General features: G+C 43.5%; 1 long non-coding RNA gene across 1 annotated transcript in view; it reads right to left on the reverse strand.

Annotated features, from left to right (window-relative positions):
* Positions 1-1,172: 1,172 nt before the first annotated feature.
* The window catches only part of LOC142818384 (uncharacterized), a 141,441-nt gene continuing 128,917 nt past the window's right edge, over positions 1,173-13,696 (reverse strand). The window contains exon 4 of the long non-coding RNA XR_012895878.1: positions 1,173-1,855. This is a non-coding gene — a long non-coding RNA (uncharacterized LOC142818384). The remainder of the gene's footprint in view (positions 1,856-13,696) is intronic.

Genomic DNA, 13,696 nt, shown 5'->3' on the forward strand with positions numbered 1-13,696 from the left:
GCTTCTGAACTCTTGTCGCTCCCCCTTGTCATACAAGGGACGCTGCAAGCCAGGATGCAAATGTCACACTGCCTGACAGCATCCTACAGCCTCCCCGCCCGGTGTTGCCCAGGGATGTCACTTGACACAACCCTGCCATGGAAAAAGGCAGATGGGCAAAAGCACCTCCCTCACCAGCCCATCATGGGCAGAAATCTATGTCTCATTTCCACATCTAGCACACCAAAATGACATCAGATCACACAGCCGAGCCCCAGCGGGGACTTGCGCAGCATGGGAGGGGTGGGCAAATAATGAAATAGAGCTAGTCATTTTCCCCTGGGAGGCAGGGGTGGGGATGGCATTGGAGGGGGGGGGGGAGAAGGCAAGAGCAAGTGAAAACTATGGGGATGGTGGAGAAAGAGAGAGAGACACCAGGTTATCAGAGAAGTGTGAAGACAATAATGCAATCTGACATTTCTGAAATGAGCCCCCCTGGTTGCCCTGGCAACGGCTCACGTGGGAGCAGTTCCCGGGAGACGGCTCCGAGATGTACTATAAATGATGTTTGATTAGAATTTAAATCATTTAGGCGGAGAGAAGATAGGCCTTTTGTCAGCAAAGGGACCTCTGGGGGGTCAGCTGCTGAGCAGCTGGGCTCGAGTGTATTAGCCCCGGCTGCATGTTTTGCCAGGACTAGGGTGAAAGGTCAGCTGAGGGGTTGATTACTTTCACCCTCTCCTTCCTGCGAGTTTACAGTAACCTTTCCAGCTGGACAAAGTGGGATCTGGAGGCCAAAGCAAACACTGTTCAGCTAGGGGGCAGTGGGGGTGATGCTCTTTGGTAATGTAACTGGATTCTCTAACTCAATATACTTGGAGTAGTCAGGCCAGAGCTCCAGCTGCTATAAATCAGCAGAGATCCGCCTTCATGCCAGTATGCATCGATTGAGGATCAGGCCCATGGTTTTACTTTCCTTGATGTAGGATTGCAAACGTGACTCGTGTATAAAATAACAGGGACACTTCAAAATTCAACTTTTTCTTACTTTAAAGTTTTCCTGAGGAGCCAGGCCCAAAGCCTGCTATATTCTCTTGAGATTTGAAGACACAGGGTGGGGTAGATATGCATATAAAAGGAATGGTTCTTTATTAAGGTTGCTGGACACAGAGAAGCACCTCGATTCTCGCTACTTCTGCAGCTCCCAGCCTACGCTGCCGAGTCCTGGCCTTGGCACAGAAGAAGTGCCTGACTTTGTGCTTTCTTTGAGGACTTGCACTTCTCTGATCCCAGATGCGTCCTCTAGTGATGAGCAGAAGTTGAGGTGGGGTAAACCAGTAGATGAGCAGATGGTGCTGGTGGCCCTGCTAGCTTCTGAAAACATTAAGCTTTCATTTAAAAACTAGTCACTCAACCAAAAAACTTCTGAATGTGACCCAATGCTGTGTGCATAACTGTACATCCCAATGCAAATGGTATGTCCAACAGATATGTGAGTGGATTTGTCCAAGGCAATGTGGTGTTAACTCTGAAAGCTATTCAACTCACCCAGGAATATTGCTTTCCATTGCACTGTTAGTCATTTTAGCAAGAACTCTTATCCCCTCCTAAACACCTCCACTCTATGCCAAGAATTCTACAAGAATGTGAGAAATGAGATGGGCAACACAAGGCAGATGACATAAAAACCATCTAAACTTTTTCCCTGCACTAAAACCCAAATGAAACTATATACTATAGGCCACCTCATAGGGCTGAAAAAAGTGGAGTAATTGCTTTTAAAATATTTTATTTCTGCTCCCGGATCCATGTTGGGGCTCAGACTGAAAACAGAGAGAATGCAAAGGTTGGGAGGCTGTTCTGCAGGAACTGTAGCCTGAAATAAAACAGGAAATATTAGAGATGTTGCAAGGAACCCTGTTTATGAGAGACTTTTATCCTGTTTTATAGGAATGGGCTGCAGGAGTCTGAGCATTCAACCTGGCAGCAGACCTGTTGCTTAACAGCTTGAAAGAGTCCAGCTCCTATAGAATTACCAGTTGCATCTCCCTGCTAAGAGAAGCTTTTCTTTGCAGTGTAATGTTTCAACTCTGCAGGAACTTGGAAGATACAAAGTGAGACACCCTTAGGCCTTGAGAACACATCTGAGCAACTAATAAGCTAGGGAACACAGCGGTCATTTGTTGTGTCTTTAGACCCATTGGACAAAATCTTTGTTCTGTGATGTTGCAGAGACTCCACCTGGTATAGTAATATCCTTGTACAACTGTAAACCCCGAGGCGAGTGGTAACAGGGTTACCCAACGTCACATATATGGGTTACCCAACATCAGAATGTGATGGAGTCACCTTAGCTCCAGAAACACCGTGAGCCTCTCCCAATGATCTGCAAATGGTGCTATTCTGTGAAAATTAGCAGGTGGCAACCCAAATTAAAGCAGCTTATTTCTATGGAAATCATCTACCCTGACTTTAGACCTCATGTCAACTCATTGGTTCCCATGGTGAGCCAGGAGGGGAGAATTTGTCCCTATGATGATGACAACTTTTTTGCTACGTGTGCATCCTACAGTGGATTGAGATTCCTCATGACTCCTGGCTACAGCACCTTCTGACTGTGAGCCTCAACTCTGGCATGCTGGGACCAGAGAGGAAAGGGTGCTGAGAGTTTACTTTCTTTATCCTGGTCAGTCTCGTTCTCTCTCTGCTGATACTACTATTCGTGGCAGGACCTTTGAGGCAGAAAATGTCTGCTGCTTACTGAGCCATGATCACCCACTTGTTTCATACAGGCCACCAATCTTAGCCATCAGGTGGCAACCATTTTTGGTCATTGGCTTAAAGTCAAATCCAAGACTGATGGTAACAGAATATGGATCATGATCCAATCCCCCTCTGCCATCACTGCCCCCAGTCTTGAGCTAATATTTAAACTGACCAACCTTTCATTTAAAAATGTCAAAGGGCTGTAACAACAAATAGCCTGTTTGTTTCCCTAACAGGGATGAGCAGCACATGTAAAACCACTCTGCTTTTGACCCCCAAGAACCAAAGTGGTGTTAAAGGTGAAATACCAACCTGCATGTGAATCTTCTGTCTTTCGGACTATTTACATTTTTATGGCTTTAATGTAGAGTTTTTAGGTTCAGTGAATTTTTAAAGCTCATTTTTCATTCCCGTGAAAATGCCACTTGATCCTGAAATTAGAGCTAACCTAATAAGTCTCCACGAATACTGATCTAATGAACAAGTAATCCTGTGGCATCTTAGAGACTATATATATATAAAATCCTGGGCTAAAGTGACTCCATCTATAGATTCTATATATTTTTGTTAGTTTCTAAGGCTATGTCTACACTATGGAGCTATTTCGGGATATCTCTAGTATATGGGATATATTCTGCGGCTTAAGAGCAAGCTTGTTATTTCAAAATATAACAGGCTCGCTATTCTGATGTCCCTCTAAACCTAATTGCACCAGGATTAAGGGATGTTTCAGAATAGCGCTTTATTTTGAAATTTGGTGCTGTGTAGACGGTGCCAGATTTTGAAATAAGCTATTTCAAAATTAACTCGAAATAAGCTAGGCAATTTGCATAGTGCAAATTGCCTAGCTTATTTTGAGGTAAGGGTGCTGTGTAGACGTATCCTAAGGTGCTACAGGACTACTCGTTGTTTTTAGTTACAGACTAACACAACTACGTATCCAAGAGCGATCTAATGACTTTAGCCTCCTTCCTGATTTATGGAGTATCCATGAATGATTCACAATGTCCTCAAAAATATTCATAATTAGAATCTTGCCATCCTGGTTTCAACCACATATTTTGATAATGAATAATAATACTTCACATGAATAGTAACATTACATGTTGTGTTTTTTAATTGTGATTTGGCCAGTAAGTCACATGGTACAGCTTAGCCTTCTAATTGGAAATGCATGCCATCCCTGCTGAGGCCAGTACTTATATATGCAAGTTTAAAATTCTTCAGGCACGTGACTTTGAAGTTCATTTCCAGCTAAAATGTTTGTCCAGCAAAACTCACCCTCTTGACTATGCCCGGAAGATGAACTTGAAGAGAAGATGAAAGTGACAGCAGAGAATTCATTTATTAAATAAGACGGATTTCAAATCTCCAAATGAAGGATGTCTATGTCCAGTGCAGTCATTGCTTTCAAAGATGGTTTACAGAGGCTCAGGCCAAGCCTCTTTGAATGGAGCTGCTAACTCGAACTAGGTCATGCTATCATAACATAAGAACAGCCGTACTGGGTGGCTACGTCTACACTGGCATCAAATGATTTTGCAGAAAAACTTGCCAGTCTAGACACAGCCGGTCAGAACAAAGGTTCATCTAGCCCAGTATCCTGTCTGCCGACAGCAGCCAATGTCAGATGCCCCAGAAGGAGTGAACAGAACAGGGAATCCTCACATGATCCCTCTCCTATCATCCATTTCCAGCCTCTGACAAACAGAGGCAAGGGTTACCATTCCTGCCTATCCTGGTTAATAAGTATTGATGGACCTAACCTCCAGGAATTTATCTAGTTCTTTTTCGAACCCTGTTAAAATCCTGGTCTTCACAACATCCTCTGGCAAGGAGTTCCACAGGTTGTATGCTACATGAAGAGAAACTTCCTTTTGTTTTTTTAAACCTGCTTGCTATTAATTTCAGGTTCTTGAAGTTCCATATTCCAGTTCAATAGGCCTGATTCTGATTTCTCTGACACTGGTATAAATCAAGAGTCAGTCCCATTGAAGTCTGATACTAGTTTTACTCCCATGTCATGAGAGTAAAACTAGTATCAGAGAAAGGTTCAGTACCAGTTGAATCTTACTATTTTTAAACAGAGAAAATATACAGGTGGGTGGCTACAAGGGCTGGCTCATGTAGCAAGTGGGTCCTGATAAGTAGCTACTATGAGATACCTGAAGCAAATTGAATCCTTTTTTGGTCATCAGATTCTTTGGTAAATATTAACTCAAGTGTAGGAGCATAAGCTTTCATGGGCAAAGACCCACTTCGTCAGATGCATGACGAAGTGGGTCTTTGCCCATGAAAGCTTATGCTCCTACACTTCAGTTAGTCTATAAGGTGCCACAGGACTCCTCATCACTTTTGCAGATTCAGACTAACACGGCTACCCCCATGATATTTGGTAAATATTGTATTCTATGCAGCAGTCCCATAAATGAAGAAGTTTTTACTTCCTGCATATAATTTATTTGTTTGCATTCTCATATTAGGAGTGCACATAAATATTGTATTATTTGCATATGTAGCAAACACTAATATATAGCTATATTATTTGTGCATACACTGTATATATGAATGCATATATTTGCATATGCAAAATGTATATAAATACTATATTTCATGCATTCGCACATGCAGCATACATATGTACAGTGCTCCCCAAAAAAGGTGACGTACCATCACAAAAAAAGCACTGCATATGTATATAAACACAGATTACAATAGGCAAACATACTTAGCATGCTACACATTGGGCTTTCATTCTATGTTTCTTAAAGTCAATGGGAATTGCGATAGAGGGACGCAAGGGAAATAGAAGTTCTATCAATGCTTAGAAACAAGCCTAATTATAACTAATAAGTAAACCTACTAAGCAGTCTGTTGAGTAGTGTACTAAGGAATTAGAAGGTAATATATAAAGTCACCACTGCCTCATTTCATGGAGACAGTTGGGAAAAGCGGTGCAATTATGTCAGTACAGAGTATTTATAACATGGGTTTGTGGCCTACAATAAAGCATTAGTCATTCATCAAGTGTACATGCATGCAGGCTGTGAACTTCAGGAACTTTCTGGAGTAGGATCCCTGGTGCCAAGTTACACACTCTTCATGTCCATCATAATGAATTCAAGGTTGAATACAGTGGGAGATTCAAATTCAAACTGTACAGTGGCAAAGCTGAGTAACAGGTGCCATATTTTGGTTGCACCAATTGAAGAGGTTAGTTTCTTTTTAACAGAATGGGATGTGGATTTAAGAAGGCCCCTATTATGGGGCTGAAAGCTAGAAAGTACCTTTGCTATAAGGGAACTTTTACTCCATCAGTCTCCTATTGCAGTCTCCCTTTCAGTGCTCTTTAAAAAAAAAAAGGTCTTGTAACAAGTTTAAAGCATTATTTTAATTAAAAAAAGCTTCAGTTTCTCTGTGTTTTCCCGGAGGTGAGTGTCCTGTATTTCTACAATGAAACGTACCAGGGAGGATGGCAGTAGAGAGCTATCCAGATGCCTGGAGAATTATCTGCAGTAAGAAGAGATGGTAATGCATTGTAACATTTGGGTCTGAGTTGGATTTTGTGCTCCAGTCTATCCTACATAAAGCACTGAATGCCCAGCTGACTATACAGAGGTGAAACCCCATCCTTCCTGGCTGCATACAATAGGGAATTCTGCCTGTGTGCAGGGCACAGCCATATCCAGGAGGGGGAACTTCCAGCCGAACAATGAATCCAGAGAGATGGGAAGATAAGAACATAAGAACGGCCATACTGGGTCAGACCAAAGGTCCAACCAGCCCAGTATCCTGTTTGCCGACAGTGGCCAATGCCAGATGCCCCAGAAGGAGGGAACACAACTGGTAATCCTCATGTGATCCCTCCCCTGTCACCCACCTCCAGAGAAACAGAGGCTAGGGACACCATTCCTACCCATCCTGGCTAATAGCTATTGATGGATCTAACCTCCATGTATCTATCTAGGTCTTTTTTCAACCCTGTTAGAGTTCTAGCCTTCACCGCATCCTCTGGCAAGGAGTTCCAGAGTGAACTGAGTGAAGAAAAACTTCCTTTTGTTTGTTTTAAACCTTCTGCCTATTAATTTCTTTTGGTGACCCCTAGTTCTTATATTGTGGGAATCAGGGGCGGCCCGTGAGACTAGGCAAACTAGGCAGTTGCCTAGGGCGCCGCCGGCCCGGGCGCCCGATGATGATGTCATGGGGCACCAGAGCACCTTGTGATGACATCATGGCCATTGACGGCCATGCAGACGGGGGCGCCGATCACACCTTCTGCCTGGGGCACCAGCTGTTGCAGCCGGCCTCGGACCGCTCCTGGTGGGAATAACTAAATTGCTTTTCCTTATTCACTTTTTTCACACCAATCATGATTTTATAGACCTCTATAGACATGATTTTCATATTCCCCCTTAGTCTCCTCTTTCCTAAGCTGAAAAGTCCAAATCTTTTTAATCTCTCTTCATATGGGACCTGTTCCAAACCGCTAATCATTATTGCTGCCCTTTTCTGAACCTTTTCCAATGCCAATATGTCTTTTTTGAGATGACCACATCTGTACTCAGTATTCAAGATGTGGGAATTCCATGATTTTATATAGAGGAAAAAAGATGTTCTCTGTCTTATTCTCTATCCTTTTCTTAATGACTCCTAACATTCTGTTTGCTTTTTTGACTGCCGCTGCACACTGAGTGGATGATTTCAGAGAACTATTCACAAGACTCCAAGATTTCTCTCTCGAGCAGTTGTAGCTAAATTAGTCCCCATTATATTGTATCATAAGATGCCCCAGAGAGGGGAGAAAATGAGAGGCAGGGTGCTGCCAACTATTCTCTATGCACTGTGGACACAGCTGCACCATGCAGCAATGTTGACAGAGTGAGATCTGTCTAACAGGCCACTCGATAAGAGTGCAAACTGGTTACAGGAATGGACTTGCTATTCAGCAGCCATGCACCTGCTGGGTAGCCCAGGGAAGGCCTTTAGTAACTTTTTGACACCCGCATATCCTGACATGATCTGTGTTAGATCTCCTTATCCTGCCAGCCTGAGAAACCTGCTATAATAACAGGATATTGTAAATGCAAAGACAAGTTGCTGGTGCACATGATGTAAGAAGACTGAGCCGAGATTGCCCCAAATGTGATGAACTTAAGCCCTTACCTAGTTGGAACCTACCTCACTAATAGCTATTTGGCCTGGCCAGTTAATCTACCTATTAGATTAGCCTGACAAGTGTCTCACAAGTTGCAATGTGAAGGAAACTGATCTATACTTTTAAAAAATTAACACTGAATTGATTTTATTTGTTTGCTTTGCAAAATTGCAGGCTCAGATTTAAATGGGTTGGGATCCAGAGGTCTAATTTCAATTGAAGGGGATTCAGACATCCAAATATCCTTACATGGCCGTGTGAATCTCATCCTGTGACACTGAATGATGACCCAGCCTAAGCGAAAAAGGATTCTCATTAAAGATGGGATCAAATGCCCGGTAGAGACAACTTTCCCGAAGCCTGGCAATAGCTGAATTCAGATTCTGGTTTAGCTCACCAAATTTAGAAGCTTATCAGATCTTTCTCTGATTTGAGGGCTGAGCAGCTCTAGATTTATAAGCTGGACTTATCCCTGCTGACACTATGGCTACGGCTACACTACATGCTTTGCCGAAAGAGGCAATGCAAATGAAGTGCAGACTAGCATTTTCTCGTGCTTCATTTGCATACTCTCTTTCAGTCTGTTTTTGCTCAAAGGGTTTTTGCACAAAAATAAACAAACAGTGGGCTGTTTCCTTTTTGCACAAAACCCCCCTTTTGTGCAAGATCCTTATACCTCTCCGGAGGTGCATAAGGATCTTGTGCAAAAAGGGGTTTTTGTGCAAACAGGAAATGTCTGCATTGTTTGTTTTTGCGCAAAATCCCCTTGTGCAAAAACAGAATGAAAGAGAGTATGCAAATGAAGAGTGAGAAAATGCTAATCCATGCTTCATTTGCATTGCCTCTTTTGGCAAAGCATGTAGTATAGACAAACCTTGAGTCCTCATTCTACCCCAGCTTCCATCCAGAGCTGAGCAAAAACTTGGTGGTTTCACATGTATTTAACTTCTTTCATTTCTATGCAGTCTCTGCACTGCCAGCTCAAGCTGCCCAAGGCGGGAATGTTGCCCACTTGCCATGTTATCTGGAGCAAGACTTGGCCAGAAACTGTCATTAGGTCTCCAGGCTCTATGGATTCAGAGTGTTGGGAAAGAAGCATCTGAACTTTTGTGTGGGTGCATACCTGAAACCCAACTCTGAGCATTTCTGGTCCATCCATAACTACACATGCGATGCTGATTGAATCTTTTCGATATGTATTATAAAAGCAAGTTCATCCTTCAAAGGGGAAAAACCAGTGCATAACGTCATAACCTGCTTGCAGATGTACTCTTATTCACATGGCTATAGGGACCAAAAAAGTTACACCCATGTCCCCTCTCTGCCACTAACTATCCTTCTTAGCCAGTATGGTATCCACACCATTATCTGTTAGGAAGAAACCAAACCTATTCACGTAGTCAGTACCCATCCCACTCTTTGCTATTATGGTCCCATTTGCTCCACTGGTACCCATCCAATGCTTTGTTGGCATGGAACCCATCCCAACTTGTATACAACCCACTCTCTCATCTGGTATCTTTCCCATTCTCCCTTACTGGCCTTTGGTTTCTTGATGCTTAGATCTCCTAATCCAGCCAGTGGGATGGAGATATTGTGGATTATACAAAGTGTTGGTCAGGCTGAGGCATCAGGCTCCAGCAGGTGGAACACTGAGATAGGAACCAAAAGATCAAAGGTTCCTCTCTCAGCCAGCTCCTATTTCTTATATGGCTGGCACCTGCCCCAAAGTCATCATGTTCAGGTAGAACTAAAAGCCATTCTATTCCCATGGCACAAGCAGGAAAAGTCACTGATCAATTTGCCCAGAGAAATTGCTTGACACTTAGATGTAAAGATTCCCCTGGATAGTGTTTGACAACAGCCCCTTGATTTCCCACTCCCAAATCACACAATTTCCCTCCATAGTGAATACGGGTTAATCACATGCAGCTTGCCCTGCAGCTGAATGGGACCAAAGTTAATCGGAATATTTTAATCATTGCCATGAGCACTGCTCATTATGGTGATTTTCCTTTGTGGCTGCCTATGAGAGGTTCCCCCACCCCCCTTGGTGAGTAATACAATCTACAGTTTTGATTCCCACATTTCTCTTGGGATCCAAAGGAAAAATGCCTTACCCCTGTAACAGGGGAGCATAAGCAGACAATCCCTTAGCCCCAAAGGGACTGCTGTCATTCAAGGGAGATAAAAGATACTTTCTATGTAGCAGCTCTCACAGAGTAATGTTGCAAGCAAGATGGGTAATCAGAAGAGAATTAACATATCCTCTTACTACTCTGTTGGCCTGGAGGCTACCTCCAAAATCAGCCACTTTCAAAAGCTGCATCTTCAAAAATGTTGCTTTCTCAACTCCTAGGTGCAGGGTCCCTATTGGGAACAGCAGGCTCAGCTTGGACGTGAAGGGAAAAGATGGCTAAACAGAAATGTTTGTTGGATCATTACAAACAGCAGCTCTCTTTAGCTACAGCTTGCATCTCTTGAGTGTCTGAGTGCTTCCCAGCCCTAGAAGGATTTTACCCCGGTGACAGTTCTGTAAAGCAAGGCAGTGCTGCTTGCTCCATTTTACAGATGGAGAATCAAGACACACAAAGACTAGAGCATGGATCTCAAAGGTAAATCCATCAGTGGAAGTGAAGAGTTGGGCATAAGTGACTAGCCCAAAGTTATGCAGGAAGTGTGAGGTTGATCAGGACTTGAACTTGGTGTCCTAATTTCTAGATGAGCACCCAAACCTCACCTGGCTGCTCACCTGGAGAAAGGAAATTGGTAACCCACCTACCCCATATCTCATTCTCTTCCCCACCCTTTCCTTTCCAAAAGAGAGGTAAGATTATCATGAAACCAGCCTAGAGGAAAAGTGGACCAAACAAAGCCCTATGGTGGTAGAGAGTCCTGAGCTGGCTATTCTATACTATGCCCATCACCATGCTATCTGAGCACCTTCAAGGTGTGCTTTAAATAGTGCAGGAGCATTTACTTCACAAAAAGCTTCTTCAGAAATGTGTCCCTCTTTTCATAAAAAATGTCTGAACTTTGGTTACTATCTCCATGCCTTATCTCCTGGGGAGGGGAAATGGTGTAAAAGTTTGTTTATTTTTCTGTTAGTTTTGTATTCTGTTTGCATTAATGAAGACAAGTAGAAGAGATGCACTTTGCATCTGGAACAGAAGCTCTAAGTGGAGCTGGATGGGAATATCTTGACAAAAAATGTTGACTGGGGAGGTTCCTCAGATACAGGGCAAAATATGAGATAGAATGTGAGCTGTCCATCCCATTTTAACCATTAGCCCCATGCTAGCGTACTCAGTTGGGATGTGAAAGACTCAGAGCACCGACTCACAGATGAATGCCCTTACTGCTGGGTTACTCTAAGGGGGATCTCTCTCTCTCTCTCTCTCTGTGTGTGTGTGGGGGGGGGAGGTCTCTCTCTCTCTCTCTCTCTCTAAAAGAAGGTTGAGAAGTCACACTTTTTCCAGTGCAGAACAAATACAAATGTTGACATTTTTCATGAAGCACAAAGAATGATTTCTGACCTGCTCTAGGGATGAGGTTTGTAGTGGTTCTTTCTGGTGTTAGTTCCATGGTCCTAGACTGCCTCTCAAGAAGGGTGTCTTCTGCATAGATCAGCTTTGCCTTTGCAATAGATGCAATGTGCCCGAGGAGCAAAAACATTAACCACTCATCCTGAAGCTTTAAGGCTGCAGTCTTCTAGATATCGTAGTCCCAGTACATTCAGCACATTGAAGATATGGTCAAAGAGCTTTAGTTTGACTCTCTAAAGGGAGGTGTTTTGTGAGCACCGAAGATGAGACAGAAGCTCCCGAGTTTTAACCCCTGCTCTGGGTAAACTGGTGAGGACAAATCATTAGCCAGGGTAGTATATAAAGCTGCTCATAGCAGCAAAATTTCAAGTACTTTTTTTCACCGATGGCTGTGCTCACTCAAACCCAAAAGGGATCCATGTCAATTAAATGGATAAACCAGGCCCCTGCTTCTTGACTCAAGGTTTTGTAAAGGAACATGAGCTGCCTGGTGGCTTTTCATCTAAATCCATGTGACTTTGCAGGCTCTCACCTGGTTCCTGGTCTCAGACCCATCACCTGCATTGAGGCTAATTAGTCACAGATGGAGCTAAGGCAAATTCCATTAAAGGGCCATCCCACCCTGTGACATTGCTTCCACCTTGCTGTGTGACCTTTTACAAACCACTTAACCTGCCCCTGCCTTACTTTCCCCCAAGTGAAACAAGGATCATGTTGTCTAGGGCTTCTCTATGCTTGAAAGTTAACATGAAGGTAGGGTATGAATTTACAGCCCAATAGCTGTGCCTGAATAGCTATTGCACTTTGAATACATACTGTTCCTTAATCTGAAACATCTTTCAAGTGTAGACAAACCCTGAGCTAATTTTGACTGGACTTTCTCTGCTTTGTACTGATTGTGTGTTTGCGCCAACTCACCGTCTCCCTTAAAGGCTTTTCACCCCTGGCTCACTCCATTCCTGCCCTTGCTTCCTCCTGTGTGTTCCCCTCCAGTCATTCCTCTACCCTTCAGCGTCTCATCTGTGCTCACTTTTCTTTCTATTTACCTCATCCTCTCCCAGCTAAATCATAGATATCAACACGCACTTATATGACATTTGCTGCCATCATGTGATTCACTCTGCTTGCATGCCCAATCCTTCTCCTCCTGTGTGGCTGCCTTGTCTACTTATATTGTCAATTCTGTGTTTGTACTGCACCTAACACAAGGAAGCCCCAATCCTGGTTGTTCCTTAGGCACTACTGAAATAAATATAATTTAATAATTACAATCGGTGGCCCAGACTTGAAGCGAGGGACCCAGTGAGCCGTAACGCAGCTTGTTGTGATGGTGTAGGATTTAGCACATGTTAAAGGAATTACATCCCTGCTATCTCAATTCAGCTTTAATTCTTTTTGGTGCTGTAATCACAGAGTTCAGGGGACTGAGGTCAATTTCAGCTTTTCAGAAATGGATAGATGTTCCTTGTTGTTGGCTACAAGTGATATCAGGACTAGGAAGGATCCACTCTCCCAGAGTTGTTGCACTCAGTGGATACTAGCAACAGCTCCAGATGCTATTTCTGCCCACATCAATTTCCCTGCTTCTTCTTTACTCACCCAGTCTAACTTCCGCTGCCCTTTTCATTACAGATCTGACCACAGGAGGTGAGGGGGCTGACAGATCAGGAGCAGCTGAAGCGTGGGGGCAGGGAAGAGGGACTCTGAATGCCTGGAAGGCTGCCACTGGGAGCCATGCCAATCTTAAAATGGCCACTACTATTTGGTGGCCATTTAATGCATGCACAATCCAGATCTGGCTCACAGATCTCTTTGAGGAACAAGCCAACAAATTTGGGCTGTATTTAAAGGAGTTCAGGTGGAATTTGAAGGGAAGGGTAATTGTCAAGGGAACAGGCCATATATATCAGCAATGACTGTTCTTTGCCATAAATTAGAAAACTTGCTTATGGCAAAGGGATATTTCACTCCACACTGTTCCCTGTGACACAGAAAAAAAGCCAGGCTTGGAGATCTTGCTTATGATAGCTGGGCTGGTGGTTCAGAGAGTCCCGTAAGTTTTCCATTGCTTTAACCCCCTCGCCACGCTCTCTTAAAGGTGAATATTAATGTCCAAATCATTTCAGCACAAGGCTCCGCTCTTCAGGCTCTGCGATGGTGGGTGACCAGTGAATTTGCAGACGGGCCCAGCAAACCTGAGTGTAATAGACAGCCAAAGGTTAGTGAAGCTGTTTTGCCAAATTTATGCCTG

This window comes from Pelodiscus sinensis, chromosome 15 (genome assembly GCF_049634645.1).
Source record: "Pelodiscus sinensis isolate JC-2024 chromosome 15, ASM4963464v1, whole genome shotgun sequence".
Taxonomy (NCBI): domain Eukaryota; kingdom Metazoa; phylum Chordata; order Testudines; family Trionychidae; genus Pelodiscus; species Pelodiscus sinensis.